General features: G+C 42.8%; 1 protein-coding gene across 2 annotated transcripts in view; it reads right to left on the bottom strand.

Annotated features, from left to right (window-relative positions):
• The window catches only part of TBX15 (T-box transcription factor 15), a 103,299-nt gene that overhangs the window by 77,965 nt on the left and 12,146 nt on the right, over positions 1-13,188 (bottom strand). The gene's annotated exons all lie outside the window — the stretch shown is intronic.

Here is a 13,188-nt window from a genome sequence, read left to right as displayed (position 1 = left end):
AACCAAAGTTGCACCCAGAAACCCTGAGTGACATGCCTTTTATTCTCTCTCTCACTAACAAGAAATGTTTGCTGCCATTTCTTATTTACTCAACACCTTGAAAGCCTCCGGCACTGAACACTTGCACTCCAGGATCCTAAAAGAATAAGTTAAAGTAATGATTGGTAGTAAATGGAGGAGCAGGGAAGCCTGAGAGATTAAACAAAACCCTATGCCTCTTTAAAAGGAAGAAGGAATTGCCCTATAGACCTATAAAGTTAAGTTCTGTACCTGGAAAAAAATGGGAAGTTGTGGGGGGAGAGAGCTGAAGAGAATTTATGACAAGATCAATTTGCAAACATTTTTCAAAGACAAGGATATTAGTTAGTGAAGATGGAAACATTTTCTAATATATTGTTGGCAAGTGGGTGGGAAAGCAGGTTGTCATACCCTGTGGGTAGAAGTGTAAATTGCACCTTTTGGGTGAGGGCAATTTTGGAACACCTATCAAAATGTTAAATGCGGTAGCTTCAAGTATACAAGTCTACTTCTAGAATTTATTCTATAAATACTATCACAAGGGTAACCCAAAATAACGAGGGAGCTATTTTTATAGAAGCAAATGACTGAAAACAACCTAAAAGTCCATTAACATAGGTTTGATAAAACCTATGCTAGCCCCACAAAATGGAATACTATGTGTCCTTTAAAACAGCAGGGAGAGGAACTCCTAAGTATGTCCATTTAATGCTTGGTAGTATAACAATTCAAAATCAAAGTCATAAGGTCAAAGTTATGTGCATTACGCCACACTTAGTGTTTTAATTTTAAAGGCTTGTGTACTTGCATATGTATATACTTATACCAAATGATTCATACATGTCACTCCTACAATGACTTGTATACCTCCTGCATCTATCTGAAATGAGCCAAAAGACGCTGGTAATGGTGACAGGTCCTAGGATCATAAACTAGGGAACCAGGGATGGCAGATTACTTTTCAGTTTATGCTTTAATTACCTTTTGTGCTACTAGTACTGTTTAAAATAGGTACAGATAATTGGAGCGTTTTTCTTTTTTTAATTTATAAGCAAAAAAGGAGAGTCAGTAACAACTGTCACAGCCAGTTAGAGAATGGAATCTTACAGCTCAGCAAGATCAGACACAGATCCTAATACTTTAAGAGGAAAAGAAGAATGGACCTATCCTGTGATTTTGAGGCTTTGATTCCAGTCTTCGCAGGGGAAACCCTCAAAGACACTTGCGAAGCAGACGGCGATTCAACAGGTATAGAGGTAATGAGTCAACAAGCCCCACCCCCAGAAGGAGGGACCTGACAATCTCCGTCCTTCAGCAGGGATTTAACAAACAGCGCAGAGCAAGTGCTCTTGGGTCTACTGGGCGGCCGCAGAGGAAACATGCAAGTAGACATTTTGGGCCAGAAACACTGGCTCCTCAAAAAGAGTGAAGGAAACTCTCCACGTCGCTAACGCCTGCCAAAGGCATAGCCCTCACCTAGACCTCTGCAGCACTCGAGGAAATCCCACTGCACACACTCCGATGCCCTCACAGTATACAGCCCTATTCCGCCTGCTTCCGGAACAACCTCTCACCTCCCACCCCACTCTGGTGTAAGGGAAGCACGGTGGACTGAGGCTGGTGGGGCACGATGTTCACGAGAAATCCACAGGCCTCTCCCGGAGCTCTACTCATCCTTGGCTATTTGGGGCAACTTGTCTTCATCTGCTGTCCCACCCCTAGAATAAGATGACTGGTAGCTCCATCCCTTGTGGTTTTGAGAGAATCAAAAGAGAGTAACATAAATTTTCAGACTAGAACAACGCTTTGAGAAAATAAACTTCTATGCAAATGTAAAATATTAGCAGTATTCCATAAGATCTTTTTGGTGAAAAGTCAGCAATTTGACTACATTGTACAGTCTGTTGGTTCAGTCAAAACAGTCAATCACACTCACAAAACCCAAAGTTATGATTCGTTCATTAACTGCCCCACATATAAATTAAGGCCTTATTGCCAGGCATGGTGGGATAAGGACTGGACCCACAGAGAGAAGCCGGATTATGACTTCCGGATAATGCCAAGTCTAGTCAAGGAAATACGTAAACAGACGACCGTACCCCCATACCACCACTACTACCTTTTGTTAGAGATACGAGCCCAGTGGCACTGGAGAAAAACAAAAGGGCTGACCCTGTGATACTCACAGTATCAACCTTCAAATACAGACAAAAGCAAACACCAAGGTATATGGACTAATGACAATTGCTCACAAAACTGCGCATGTATCTCGTAAGGAACCTGACAGAAATTAGCAATAATTTTTGTAACAGAATGTTAATCAACATATTTCTTTAGTATCATTCTGATGTAGTCAAGGCTCTCATCAAAAAATCACAAAACTAAAAGACCAAAAATGACCCTACCACAGGTGGTCATTCCAGTTTTCACAGTCATAGGAACACTGGGTAAAAATTTTAAAAATGGGGGCACCTGGGATGCTCAGTCAGTTAAGTGTCTGCCTTTGGCTCAAGTCATGATCTCAGGGTCCTGAGATCAAGCCCCATGTCGGGCTCCCTGCTCAGTCTCCCTCTCCCTCTTCCCCCCGCATGCTCACATGTGTATGCTCTCTCTCTCTCTCAAATAAATAAAATCTTTTTTAAAAAAATAAAGAAATGACCTGCAAGGAGGAGCACTACTAGACAGTATTTTAATCAAGATAGCTTCAAAGAATATGCTCACCACCAAGTTCAGGTTTTACGTTCCCCATGTGCCTGAAAAATATAGCTGTATTCCTCCCACTAAACTCCATGGATCCCATGCATCAGTTAAGAGGAGGAGACTGAGAAGTGGAAGATAAAACACACCAAGCAGCTGTCTAGAGCCATGTAGACAAAAATAAAGGTTAATCAAAGGTTTCACTTTTAAACTTGGGTTTTACTCAACCTGGTGTTCCATTCGGGACTAAATATCATTCTAAGAGTTGCAAATGTTGGGCTGAGCTCCCTGAATTAACCTGCGTAAAATTAAATTTAATTCTAATTTAATTCCCTTCCAGAATGGTATTCTATTGCCAATATGAAAACCCTGAAGGAGTTTCATTTTCCATGACCTTTATAAAACAACAAGGTGTATTTGCCACAACCAGAAAAACATCCTGAGCCTTATTTGTCTAGGGAGCCTGTAATCAGATATTATTTACAGGCCCTCATTATTTCAATAGCCACTCGGCATTCCTATTAAAACAAAAAGTAATTTTCTGATGTTGTTATAATAACAAATGTTCTCAGATAAGACATTTATCTGGGGGTTAGTAGAACAATAGTCTTAAAAATACAGGTTCCAGAGAATTCTTGTCATATGCCAAACATGCAGTGACCAGTCCCCTCCTGGGCATTCTGAAGGAAAACACAGTGGTAGAGAGCAGTGGTTTCCAAACCTGGTTGCCCATCAAAAATCATCTGAGGACTTCTCCAAAACAGACTTTACCATCTCCTCCCGGTTCAGATGTCCTAAAAGAAGTCAACCATGTTGGGGCCCCAGAATCTGTCCTGGAAACACACCCTTCAGATGTACCGGGCAGAGACAGCATAGTTCAGACCTTTGTTTGATATATGGCATTCTTTTTTTTTTTAAAGACTTTATTTATTTATTTATTTGAGAGAAAGAGAGAGCATAAGCAAGGGGAGAGGGAGAGGGAGAAGCAGACTCCCCACTGAGCAGGGAGCTGAACACAGGGCTCCATCCCAGGACCCTGAGATCATGACCTGAGCCGAAGGCAGATGCTTCACCATCTGAGCCATCCAGGTGCCCCTGGCATTCTTTAAAACAACAACAAAACAGGTGGGCAAAATCAGAGGAGAAAAGGTGGCCCTGAGAGCTTAACAGTTTTTGAACAAAGTGGAAATTTGAGTGTGGACTGACTAAGATGGTATCAAGGAACACGTATTGATCATGTTATGTGTGATGATGTCATTGAGTCTAGGTCAGCAGATGATCCTCTTCGGAGGTCTACTCAAGTACTAAAGTACTTAGCGGTAAAATGCCAGAAAGCCTGAGGCTTGCCTTAAAATGCTCCATCCAAGGAAGCCTGGATGGCTCAGTTGGTTAAGCACCCTGCCTTTGGCTCAGGTCATGATCTCAGGGTCCTGGTCCTGCACAGCAGGGAGCTTACCCCTCCCTCTGCCCTTCCTCCTGCCTATGCACACACGTGCTAGCTCCCTCTCTCTCAAATAAATAAAATCTTAAAAATACATACATACATACATACATACATACATAAAATGCTCCAGCAAAATAGAAGAGAGATAGATATTGGGCAAGTTCAGCAAGAACAGTGACGACAGTGAAGGTGAAGGGAAGGTTTGGGAGGGTCCCCAATGCTTCCATGGTGAGAAAGTTTCCTAATAAAATGTTCGGTCGTCTCAAAGAAAACAATAAGAGTAGCCAGACATGGCTGTTTTCCACTACTTCTGAAAGACAGCTGGGTGCCATGCTGCCTTCTCCCCAATGTGCATCCAGAAGTAAGGGTGCCAAGAGGCCAGATGATTTTCTTGGATTTTCTTGCTACTAGGAGGTGGCTAACATTTTTCCCTTATAAGAAGACTTTCCGAATCTGAGGATTGCTGGAGGGGAAGGGAGCACAGGGATGGGGTCACTGGGTGATGGGCATTAAGGTGGGCAACTATGGGTTGGCTAACTGAATTTAAATCAAACAAAAAAGACGTTCCATTCAGTATTCTATCCCAAAAATGGAATTAGGGCCCTTTCCTTAACTGTAACATAAGCAACGTTTTTGAAGTTGACCCCGGTAAACTATTTGGAATTCTTCTTTGAGAAATTCTCTGAAACAGGATGCTGTCATTTTCAAGCAGTAATCACGGAATCTGTGAGCTTGGCCAAAGCCAGAGGTGAAATTCAAGTCATCAAATATACAAAATGTGTCCATTTCACAAACGTGTCCAAGATCACACCTACAGGCCCAACAAAAATACAAAACCCTGGCATTACTTACGTGATGATTATTTGCTTTCACTTAATCAATGGATTTTTTTTTTTTTTTTTTTGCCCTGCATAGCATTTCGCTCTAGAATACCTGAAAACAGCAAACAACCACTGTACATTGAAAAGTAAGTTTAGGGGCGCCTGGGTGACTCAGTGGGTTAAGCCGCTGCCTTCGGCTCAGGTCATGATCTCAGGGTCCTGGGATCGAGTCCCGCATCGGGCTCTCTGCTCGGCGGGGAGCCTGCTTCCCTCTCTCTCTCTCTGCCTGCCTCTCTGTCTACTTGTGATTTCTCTCTGTCAAATAAATAAATAAAATCTTTAAAAAAAAAAAAAAAAGTAAGTTTGTCATCCAGAAATTCTATTCCCCATTTGGCAAAAACCCACATACTCCAGAGTAAGGTATAGCAGTACCTAATTATCAATCCCACTGGTTAAAGTTAAGTAGGAATTTATTTACAGGGTTTACTCAATATCAGAAGACTTGGTGCCAATATTACTTTGCACTCATAGGTAAACTGTTTTATTGACACCGCTACATGAGGAAGGAAAGACTCTAAGCATGAAACTAGTTTGAGGGGCTGGTGGCACTTGTTTGGGCTTCTGAAAAAGGGTGCTGGTGCCACACTTCCCATCTAAAGAGAACACGTGATGTGGATGTTGGATTCAGGTTTGCAGTAAACACGCCCCCTGAGCCAAACACAGAGAGCATCTGTTTGTCCAGAAACCCCTCCAGACAAAGATATGGGGCCTCAAACTCAACCCTGAGTATCAGGCACTTCAGTGTTTGGGGTTTTTTTGTTTTGTTTTGTTTTAAGTATAAAGACAGAATTTCCCTAAGACAGAATAGCCCAGGTATCATAATCACTGTGTCACCTACCAGGGACTATTAACAAGAGCTGGTTAAAGAGAAGCTTCTAAAGTCATGAAAGGCAACTGGCAAGATGGTCAGAGTGTCTCTTTTCCCTAAAGTATCTGTGCCAAGTTCTTTCACATCCTGGACCAACGTGCTTACTCCCTCTCGGAGGGGACGCCTTCCCTTCATCCTACAGGCTCAAGATGCTTTCATTTTCTCCTCCACCCCACATCTTTGTGAAATAGAAAACAAAGGAGCTCAATCTGTGCGATTACCACAAGAGCCACAAGGCAGTGACTTTCTGGAATTATATCTGTGGTTACTGCTCCTGACCTTCTAGACCATGAGAGACCTTAAGGAAGCCTAGTTAAGAATCAGGATGCCACTGAGGAGGGCACATGATGTGATGAGCACTGGGTGTTATATGCAACTAATGTATCATTGAACATTATATCAAAAACCAATGATGTACTATATTATTGGCTAATTTGAATTTAAATAAAGAATCAGGATGCCAATGCATGAATGATGAAATTTTTTTAAATTCATTTGACAGAGAGAGAGAGCACAGGCAGGGAGAGAGGCAGGCAGAGGGGAAGCAGACTCCCCACTCAGCAAGGAGCCGGACATGGGACTTGATCCCAGGACCCTAGGATAATGCCCTGAGCCAAAGGCAGACACCCAACCAACTGAGCCACCCGGGTGCCTCATGAATAATGAAATTTCAAACCCCTTATGGACAATATAGGATACACTACATACAGCATCTAAAGAACCCTGTTGGTCTTCAGAGGTTTGTCAGTAGGGTCCTTCATGATCCACAATTAGATACGAGTGCATGCCTGTGTGCTCCATCCCCAAGTTCAAGTTTCTGAAACACATTCTCTTTCTAAAGAGGATCCAGAATAAACACTGTGTTGGAATGGTGGGCTCCCAGATGACACCAGGACATTAAAAAATACCCAGAGTCTGTTGCCAATTAACATTTACAGGCTCATCTTGAGGAAGAAGCCTCATGATTCAGGATCAAAAATGTTCAACCAGAGAAAGAGAGACTCAAATGATCCTACTTGTTTACATATAAAGTGCAGAGAAGCTCTCTTTTCCCACAACTTGGAGCTTCAGGTCTGTTGACTTCCATGGAAGTTTGCTTCCAGTTTGCTGTATGCAGAATGTAATAATGGCTTGGAAGCCACGAGCCCTGGGAAACCATAATGACATCGGGTTGGTCCCAGTGACTAGCCACCACTGCGGGCATAGTAGCTGAGAGCCCTAACAAGTCAAGTTTGGAGAGCTTTTTCCTCTAAAGCAGGTTCCAGATACTCACAGCTATAAGGCACATCGTGAGGCATAAAGGATGAAAGGAAACGGCAAACTGAGACTGTTTTTCCCCTTAATGATCTGAGTCGGAGCCGGGATAGCACTAAGGCTCTTCTTCGTAACTGACAGGTCCCAAAAAGTACTTGGCTCTCGGTACGTCTCAGTCCCTGACTCTTCTTTATGACTGTGCTGGTTCTGAAATGCATTCTCACAGAACTCCCTTCATCCCTCAAGACCCTGCCCTGCTCAAAACTTACCTTATGGTTCAGAGGATTTTCTCCTTTTTCCTCCTGACAATTTGCCTTTCCCCACATCTTGGGGCCAAGCCCTGAGCTGGGACCTCCTGTCACTTCACTCACATATTCCGACTGCTCAGGGGAAGGAAACACCAGAAGAATTGCTGTCATTCTGCTTCAGTTCAACAGAACTCTGTGCTGCTTTCTCGGGAAAACTCATGCAATATGTCTTTCATTTGGAGATATTTTTGCACTTCAGTTTAGCACTGGGGATTTTCAGATTGCCTTTTATTCTATTTCTTTTTCTCCCATGCTGGGCAGGAAACAGAGGCTGCCACGGACATAAGGCTTGAAAAAAAACAGGGTGGGATGGGGCAGAGGTACACCCACAGACTAACCGTGATACTAAATTGCTGATACCTCATCAGGAGAGAGTTTCCAAAATAGGCTCCATACAGAAAGCATTCAGCAATCAGCTACAAAAATGCCTTATTAGTAGTGCAATTAGACTGCCTCTCCTTCTTACTAAAATTCAGTGGTCTTATCTCTATTAGAGATAGAGAGACTCTAGAATATAGACATCAATTGACACGTCCAAGATCACACCTACAGGCAACTGGCAGACATCTCATGCTGGGTGTCTAGGACCATCTTGAAGCCAAATCATCTGCAAAGTGGCTGTAACGGTTACAAAATCCATCACTAAAGTCTGACAACTACGGATTCCATTTTACAAATGTTCAGAGCTAACAGCAATTCAGAGATGAGTAAGACACAGTGGTCCCCAGGGTTTTCCACTTTAGTCCATTTCTGAAACAAATATGCTCTCCAAAAAGTTATCCTTCAAGGCAAAATGTGTTAAATGTCATAAGAAAAGTACAAAGCATTAAGTTTTATAGGATTCTACTTTACCCCTTCTTCAGTGACCAGTTTTAAAATGTAGAAAAGTGCAATAGAAAGCACTATGTGAGTGTGTGTGTGTGTGTGTGTGTGCATTTGTGCAAAGATAGCCACAGAACAAAGAGAGATAGCTAGGCACTGTCTCATGGCTATAGGCATCAGTTACTCAAGAGTTGAAAAGTATGTGTGTATCTAACAGGACAGCAAGAAGATAACAGGCATATATCCTGCCAAAGAAAGAAACACTAAAGTCAAGTTATTGGCTTGTTGGTAAGCCTATAAGCTTCCATTTTATGAAGCCAAAAGCAAGACAGAAGTCTTGCTCAGAAATGGCCTAATCAGATTACTTGAAGACCTCCTCTCAAGAGGAGCTTGCTCATGAGGGAAGTCAACAAAGGACCCCTGTGTGTTTACCATCTCGGTTACTCCTCTGAGAGCCGAATATCATCTAACTGAGCCTCCTTTATGACTACAAAATGAAAGAAGGACACTGGCGCCATTTTGAGAGGAAGCCATAAAGAGACCCCATTTGTACCAAATTGCCCTTTTTCATCTGGGAAGATTTCTGTAATACTAAGTGCTCAAGATGGGTCTTGAAAGCAGGATAAACTCTCTTCAGGAGAAATTTTAGGCAAGGAGAAGGGAGAAAGTGTTCCAAACCGGAGGAGGAGCAGGAGCAACTGCTTGGGGGATGACTAAAAAGACTGTGTAGAAAGGAAATGAAAGCAGAAACTCAAAAAAGATAGTCTGCATTCCCATGTTCGCTGTAGCAATTATTCACAATAGCTAAGATATGAAAACAAGTGTCTACTTGTTTTCAATGGGTGAATAAATAAAGATGTTAAATAGATAGCAGCCAGAGACAGTAGAATATTACTCAGAGAAAGAAGGAAATCTTCCCATTTGCCATAGTATGAATGGACATTGAGCACATATTGATGAATGAAATAAGTCAGAGAAAGACAAATCCTGCATGATTTCACTTCTATATGGAATCTCAAAAAGCAGAACTCTTAAAAACCAAGTAGAATGATGGTTACCAGGGGCTGGGGGGTTGTGGAATCAGGGAGCTGTCAGTCAAAGAAAACAAAACTTAGAGTGAGAAGATAAATATTAAGATCTAATGAAGAACATTGTGATTATAGTTGACAACACTGTATTATATACTTTAAAGTTGCTAAGAGAATACATCCTAAATTTCTCCACCACAAAAGGTGGTAATCATATTACAATATATAAATGTATCAAGTCAACACACTGTGCACCTTAAACTAATACAGTGTGGATATCAATTATGTGTCCACTTAAAAGATTAGTCAGCCTGTGTGAACGAACATGCTATGAATGGGGCAGCAAAGGATATCAGCTAAGAAGACTGGCACTCACCAAAAAGTTTCCCATCAGAACACTGAAGAGCTTCTGATTTTTCTCAATTTACTAAAAGTATAAGCTGATCAAGGGAGACAAATGCTTATACAGGGCACTTTCTATGAGCCTGCCACTGTGCCAGAAGTGCTTCGACTTTGTTATCTCAAGGACTTCTCAACAGCAACCCTGCAGCAGGCCATAGTCCCCTCAGCCTCCATGTACTCAGCTGAGGCAGAGTGAAGTCACTTGCCCAAAGCCACATGGCCAGAACTATGCATCCTAGCTGCGCCACACCGTGTTCTCGGCTGTGTTCGGCCGCATCCCTGCCCTCCATCTGTTGTCTTAGTCTCCCACACCAGCCAGTCCCTTCTGCTTCTGCGATATGAAGGACCATCTACTTTCCAAATTATTCCACAATTAATTTTCAATAAAGGTCATCCAATGCAATACAGGGTTGGTATTAACCTGACAAGATAATGCCCCCGCCTCAAAAACCTCAAAATTTTTGAAAGATGATGGATAAAAACCTCTCAAAAGTTTACCTTTACACATGCCCCAAAATTGCCCTTGCAATAAAGCCAGGTATGTCATTCTCAACACTCACCAGCAATGAGCCACACAGCTGTGGAAGCCTTAACAGCTTGGGCAGGAAAACAGACAAGCAAAGAAAAAGAAGAATGTAGTCAAGCCCCAGGAAAAAATGTTAACATCCGGAACCAATTCACCCACGCAGGCTGGGGGAACCATTCCTCCCAGCTCTCCTTAACACCCCTCAGCACCCCTGCCAGCCCTCCCCTACACATACACATATACACGTGCACGCACACACACACACACACACACTCACCAGGGCTGCCTTCACTATTTGCTCATTCCTACACCCGTCAGATTGTCCCGTGTCTGTAGGGAGTGCCTCCTGCACTACCTACCACCCAGTCGGAATATCACAGAGATGGCTTAAATCTCTGTGATGTCACAGTCTAATCTGGGTAATGCACAGTTGCACCAGATGGGATCTAACATTCCCAGGATTAATATTGGCCATGCAGATAGGGCTCTGAATGCGGAGGGGAAAATGAAATGACCAAGGCATGGCTCATTTCACATCTTGCAGAATCTACCTTTGTAATTGAACAGATCTCTTGAGTGAGTTCCAGCAAACCATCCAGGATTGCAGCATTCATCTCCTCCTCTGCCACACTCTATATTTCAAGAGTCTGGCTCCACACAGGTTCCCTGGGAAAGGAAATGGGCCCAGAGATTCATATGCTTTTGTTGATGCAAGATCATATTGAATCCCATCAATTGCTGCCTGCACAAAGTGGGGTGGGCAGTCAGGAAAAAGAAAGCATTAAAACAGAGACGGACTTTACATCTCTCTCTCTTTTTTAGTTTCTAAAAGCAGCTTTTCTAACACTGGGCACAACAAACAGGAAATCAATAGACCTTACAGTGACACAGCCAAGAAACACATTAATGTACAGTCCATACACTGAAATAGGGGGTGTGGTTTTTCTCCAAATCCCTGCTAGAGACATCAGACTTCCTAAGAGAGGAAGGTTACTTGGAGCGGGAATGAAAGTGGTGGAAAGACAGTGAACAGGTGGACCAGAAACCCTGGAGCCCTTTACTAAGCTCCCGGAAACTCGCCACTGGGGGCACATCCATGCAGAACATGCTAGAAGAGTGAAGGAGCACAGGGTGGAAGTGTGTCTAGGGATGAGAGATCTCTGCAAATAAGTGATGCCATACCAAATAAGGCTGCTCTAAATAGAGTTGTTACAAAATAAATGAATCAGAGCAGCCACTCAGAGGTTAAAGTTAAAGCTGGGACTCTGAGAGGGATTGTACTTGCTGTGGGTCCTCAAGGCGGTTTCCTAATCCTTGGGCATTAAAAAGAAGCCACTGTGGAAATCAGAATCTCTTCCTTTGTAAATTCAATCCATGGCAAAGGGATTTCAGCTGTGATTGCTGAGTTTGAAAAAATCAACAGTACTTAGAAATGCACAAATTGCTCCTCACTGCAACTGATATGTTTCTAAGCTGTTCCATTTTGAATCAATTACCAATAAGATTCCATCCATCCCGTTGTGAATGGAGAAGGGAATGGGTAAAACAGGGCAGTTAAAGTTTCCCCTGAATTTCACTGCATGAGGGGATTTAGTTTGAGGAGGTTTCAGATCAAATTCACTAGGTAGCCACCACATTTCAGACACTGAGATTTCTGTGCATGAAAGTCAAAGAAAAGCAAGTCAGCTTGGCATGCGTGCACACCTCCTATTCCAAAGACCATGGCTCCCAAACTCCGCCTTATATCACTGTCACACAGAGACTTCCTCCAGCCTGTATGGAGAAGGCACCTTAAGAGAGAGACCCTGAAACTATAAAAGAGCTCTGTCTCATTTATGATTTAATAATTTCTGTTTGGGGAAGAGCACAGGCAGCAAGCACAGATTTCCATCTACAAAAGTTGAAAGTTCCCTCTAGGGCACTGAAGAGCCATGTACCGGGGACGGCAATATTGTGTAGTGGTTAAGGATACTGGCAAGTTATTAAAACTCTTTGGTCCTCAATTTCCTCATGCATAAAATGGAGAAACAGTCAACTCCCTTTCAGGACTATTGGGTGAATGCAAGAAGACAATATGAATGAAACCATGAGTATAGTGCCTGGTATAGAGTGTGCCCTCAATCCATAGGAGTCCCTATCAGTCAGCATGGTGGGCACTCTGAGAGAAGAGGATGTTTGTAAGACTGGGGAAGTAAAGAAACAGCTGTCTTGGAGATAAAATGTGGTGCACAGATATGTTTAGAAGACTGAAACCTGAGTTCTAGCCAGGGCAGAGTAGCTCCCCCTGCCTCTGGATGGTCAGGCAGGGCCTGAGTGTCACTACTGAAGGGTGCTGGGCTCCATGGAGGAAGCCTTGGGAGAGATCTCAGTTCCTCTTCCCCTGGGAATGCACTTTCCTCCTCTGCTACCAGGAATCAATATAAGCAAAGTCTAGGGTGTAACTAGTTTTGTTAAAAAAAAAAAAATAGTAAATGATCAAATCCAGGCTTCTGTTTGCTGGAAGGAAGAAAACTGCAAAATCATGCAGCCAGATGTAAGTTCTAACACAATGGCTGGGGCTTCTGCTGTTTTCCCTAAAAAATGACTTCCCAGTCTCCTCTTCCTGACAGTCAACTTCATTATAGATTGTCCTTAAACTAGGTCCCTTTATTTTTTTTTTTTTTCCTCAACTAAGCAACACCTACAATGCTTTACTGGGATTTCAATTACTAAATGCAACTGGTTCACTTTGCCCAACCTTGGGGGCCATCGGAACACAGGCTTCACAAAATGAATCTTCCTTATTGCCCATAAGATAAAACCTGACCATTTGGGGATTTCTGGGCTCCAGGTAAAAATATCAGAAACTAACCAGAAAAACATGCTTGTGTTCTTCCACTTCCCACATCCAGAAAGGCCCTTCTGTCCTCTGCTAGAGCCTAGTTCCTGGGAGCTGGTAAA

Source organism: Mustela nivalis, assembly GCF_964662115.1.
Source record: "Mustela nivalis genome assembly, chromosome: 10".
Taxonomy (NCBI): Eukaryota; Metazoa; Chordata; class Mammalia; order Carnivora; family Mustelidae; genus Mustela; species Mustela nivalis.
This window is presented reverse-complemented; position numbering and strand designations above follow the sequence as displayed.